Genomic DNA, 4,807 nt, shown 5'->3' with positions numbered 1-4,807 from the left:
ACTGGGCCAGGAACAGTATCTGAATTCTGAATACTTGAGTGCAATAGGCAGCTCTTATACTTTCACTATTTACACAACTTTTTTAACACGAGCTCATAGAAGTAAGCGACGAAAAACTCAAATTAATCCTTCCTTACTTTTTTGTCTGTTTTTTAAAACATCACAATTTTTTTCCTTATAATTTTTTTTAAAAAGTGGCATTTGAGTTGTGTAAAGTAAAGTAACATTTATTTAATAAAAAGCTGTTTCTATTGGATTTTTTGTTGAAAAGATAACTTTCAAGATTTATTCATCTAGGCTCTGGTTTTCCTTTTTTTTTTTCCTTTTTGAATGCTAGACATTGAAAAAAAATCCATCCAGTACTCCAGTAAAATCTCAGACATTGAGGTTTTATTCATACCCTATCATATGTATTAAAAGGTCTGTTGATATTATTTTTCCTCTATTTTATTGCTTCATACATGTTTTACCCTGTGCAATTCCATGACTGATTGAATTTAATAACCACATTCACATTATATGCTTTTCCAATCTCACTTTCTTGCCCTCTCTCCATATTCCTCTCACCCATTTTTCTTAGACTAAAAGGACTACTGCAAGAATTTAATTTTGAGTTAAATCTCTTCCCCCACTGCCCTAGACTGTGAGGCTGAATTAAATAAATCCTACTAAAAGTAATAAACCACTCCTAGCTGTGGCCTAGTGATATCAGTTGTCAGACTGTCAAAGAGAATGTGAGGACTGAATTCACTGTCACTGCTATTGAGGGAAAAAGAATCCAAAAGGCCAGAAAACCATCAACATCAGAAGTCCTGTGTCTGAGACTTGAGAAGAACTAATACAAAAATAGCAGTCTTCCTAACAAAAATATATATTTGCACTGGCCTAGTGGAAATTATTGCTATCAGGTTCAGTATTTGACTACATGTTCACAAAGCGAGTGTGGCATTACTGATGGAAACATATACTGGACATTGTAAGGAAGATGATAACCTCCCCCCAGACAAAACTACAAGACAAAAAGAGGGAAACCTGAAGAATTGCCTCCTCCAAGCTCTCTGGGATACTGCAAGTGAGCACTGTAACATGGCAGAATTTATGAGTGTGACTAATATAGGGTGACAGTTCAGTTCAGATCTCTCTGCCGGTCTTTAGTGAGACCATTTTAATGAAATGTTTATTTACTCTTCAAAAACTGAACTCAGTTTGCAGGGAATGCCTATTTTGTATTTATCTGAGACTGGTTTGGAAGAACTAGATATTTTAAGTTACTAACGAACAGTAGCATTGTTGAGTTGGCTTCTTATAGGAATGACAGAGAAAATAGCTACCACCTCCTCCCTACAGGCAGCAGATTCTTGCCTTCAGGATAGCCATAGCTATAGGAATTCCCAAGGGAATGAACACAGGAAAGGATCAAGAGAGACACTTTATTAGGGGTTATTTGAGCACAGGGATGGATGGGCTATTTTCAGCAATTACTGTAGCAAATTGACACGATGTTGACACCATTCTCGAAAAAAACCATAGCTGTGCAAAATGCTTATAGCAAGTAATGGCAGATTACTAGTAAAAATATAAAGAAGAGAGTTTTAGGAGAAAAGGAATAATAATGGTGATAGGTCGCTGCATACAACAGCCAATACACTTCTTATTGTCTTTAATCACAAAAGTAAAAAAGAAGTTCCAAATAGTATAAGCACATTTCAATACTGGGATGCTAGAAATATAGGTGGTGTATTTTTTTCTTTATTTCTTTTATTATTTTTCCCTGAGATTTTGTTCCAAAACAAACAAGGGGCAAAATATAAGTTAAGTGAAGATGTGTTGAGCCCTGCCTATAAACCCACAAGATCATAAATCAAGGGTCCCAACTAAGACTATGAATTAAAGGAAGGGAAACAAAAAAATTACGGACTTTAAAAGCACATCTTTTTCCCAAAAGACTGAAAAGATGTTAGTCAGCATGGCATCTGAATTTTTTGTGTGCTTTTACATGGGAGAAGGGAAAGACACACAAAGATTAACTATAGAAAATAGCACTGCATGGGGTACAATTGAATGCCCCATGGTTTGCCACTACATTCCCAGCATCATAGGCTTTTGCAGGCAAGATAGTCATTCTCTGATGTAGCCACAACTTTCCAAGGACTCTGTGTGAGATCTGCAACCCTGCACCAAGCTTTCCTCTTCACTCAGCTGTTCCATCATGTGTCTGTTCCCTCTGTGATACAGAAAACCAGTCAGCATGAGTTTGCCCCATGAACTCCAGCTGTCCACACTGTTGTGGAGATACTCCATGTTGGTCTCACCTCCATGTCACCAGGGTTTGTAATTTCTCCCTTGCAATCCAGTATTCCATTAGAGACTAGGTTTTTGAATTTTTTAGCCCTTAAAATGCTACAACTCAATGAACATAATTACTGAAGAATATAATATTCTGTTAAATTTTCAGCATCCCAAAAGCCAATAGTAATGAGCACAGATCAAGTTCTGCTACTTGGATTAGGAAATAGGCAAGTATTTCAATATCAGCTAGAATCCAGCCTTAGTAAAAAAAGATGTAACGACACGGTGTTGTTCATTTAATCATTGATGAGTACGCATATAACATGGCGGTCAGTATGTGTCAAGGTAACTGCAGATAAATATGTCTCATTTTATTGTATTGCTAGGATATAGCAATCTAATAAGTGAATACATGTAAGACGTGATGTTTCAGACTTTGCATTAAGAATTCTTCATGAGATTTTTACATGATTCCTCAGTCACTTATTAATTTTATCACTATCATTATATGTTACTATGAACTACAAAATTGAGGGGACTTATTTTGTAAATACTTCCCAGTTAAATGGATGATTAGCCTGCTAACCAGCAACATACCTTTTTAAACAAATGTTTTGTGAGATGGGCTTCAATACTGGTGGTAAAACCTTACATGCCCTGGCCTATGATTTTTCTCACACTTTTACTGTTTGTATGCAGTCCATTTTAAGGATCTTCTTTGCAAGGCTTCTTCTGTTGAAATACACCAAATATGCAAGGGGAGATTTATAGACAGTGCACAGACTACACTTTTTAAAGAATATCTCTGTATGCTTTACAAGCATGTACATCACAGGAGCATATGGACATGTAGTCACACTTTGAGTTTTACACCATCAGATGAAAAAGACTTTCTTTTCTTATTTTGGGCTTCTTTTTCCTTTCTGTGTTTCTGAATAAAAATTTTGTGGAAAGAAAAACGTTTGTGATTAGGATATTTTCCCCTTATCCCTTGGATGCTGTTTTAAAGCAGTTTTGGTAGCAGCAGTAACATTGTCACCACATTCTAGCTCAAAAAATGAACCTATACTTGGATGGCAACATATTTCATATTTCAAATTTCACTAGGAAAGGTAATGAGACCACAACACCTAATTTCACTCCAATAGTGAAATTCTCTGTCAGATAATAGTAGTATTTACATTGAAGTAAATAAGTTTTAAATTTCTGTTGCAATGATTTCCAACACTTAGTGGTTTTCTAATACATTTCTGTGAACACTTAAAATATAACAGTGATTTTGAGTCAAGAAGGTCTTAACTGACAGAGAACTGGAAGAAAGACTGACTTAATTTTTTCATTTGGCAATTGCACTAGTGGTTTCTTATCACAGAAGAGTATACTGCATTTTGCAATTGCAGCATGTGGCATTACATCTTTTTTCAGGCAAACATGCAGGCCTTTACTATATGCTTAACATTATGTTAAATATTTTATAATAGAAAGACACAATTTATAGCATATGGCTGCTGAATAGTATGTGGATTATGTAAGTTCCATCCTACAATTGAAAAATAGCCCCTCACTGTTGTAGTAGCCCCTAGGTTTATATTTTTACTTCTTTGGGTAATAATTTAAAACCAAAATGTTCTGGACTATCAAGTCAATTGAGAAGGCAACAGATAAATGAAAAGAACACATTAACTCTGTCAGCAGATTTTGACCAGTCATCATTTTTCGATCTTCAAAAATGTTTTAACTACTGCAGTTTTTTGACCTGAACTTAAATTTGATCCACCACTCATCATCATGGCTAGGCTTCGCGAACGAAGATTTGAGAAGGGCTCTACCCACGCTTGCTACAAGCACGCTGATGGCTAAAAAGGCCAATGCGAGATAGACAAGTCCGGTTGCATGATCCACCACTAAGCTTTTCTTATTGAATGCAAACCAATTTGTTATAAGTTAAAAACTCCGTGTGACAGAGGAAAATTGATAGTGTTGTTCATATTCCATTCTGTAACCTTCAACAGTAGCATCTTCTGCTGGACTTATGTATTATTTTTAAATAGGCTGAGATTTTTAAAAGAAACTGCATAAACACAGTGCTACTTACTTGTGAACGCATTTAGAGCTTTCATCTTCTTTCACCCAGTTAAAATAAACATGTGATAAAAGTGCTACTTTTATCACCCACCATAACATCCATTATAACACTAATCAGCAAGAGGTGCTAAAAAGCTTAATCAGCAGACTCTTTATCCATCTTATCCAGTCCTAATTTCCTGTCCAAATGTATCTTTGAAGCACCTCTAAAAATCACCATTTTCTTCAAAAAAGAGAAGAAGTCAGTCTTGAAAATATTATTCCTTCTGGAGAACTATTTCCTATCTCATAACTGAAATAATTGCTCACACTATCAACAGCACATGTAGAAGGGATAAAGGTGAAATAGGAGGTGGCTAGGGCTATATCATGCCTTGTGCACCAGAGCTGAATATACTTTTGTATCTTAAAGCTCTCCTGTAATACCCTTATT

The sequence above is a fragment of the Myiozetetes cayanensis genome, unplaced genomic scaffold (assembly GCF_022539395.1).
Source record: "Myiozetetes cayanensis isolate MyiCay16 unplaced genomic scaffold, myiCay2020 scf4, whole genome shotgun sequence".
NCBI classification, from domain to species: domain Eukaryota; kingdom Metazoa; phylum Chordata; class Aves; order Passeriformes; family Tyrannidae; genus Myiozetetes; species Myiozetetes cayanensis.
The sequence above is the reverse complement of the archived record's forward strand: the minus strand, read 5'-3'. Positions refer to the sequence as shown.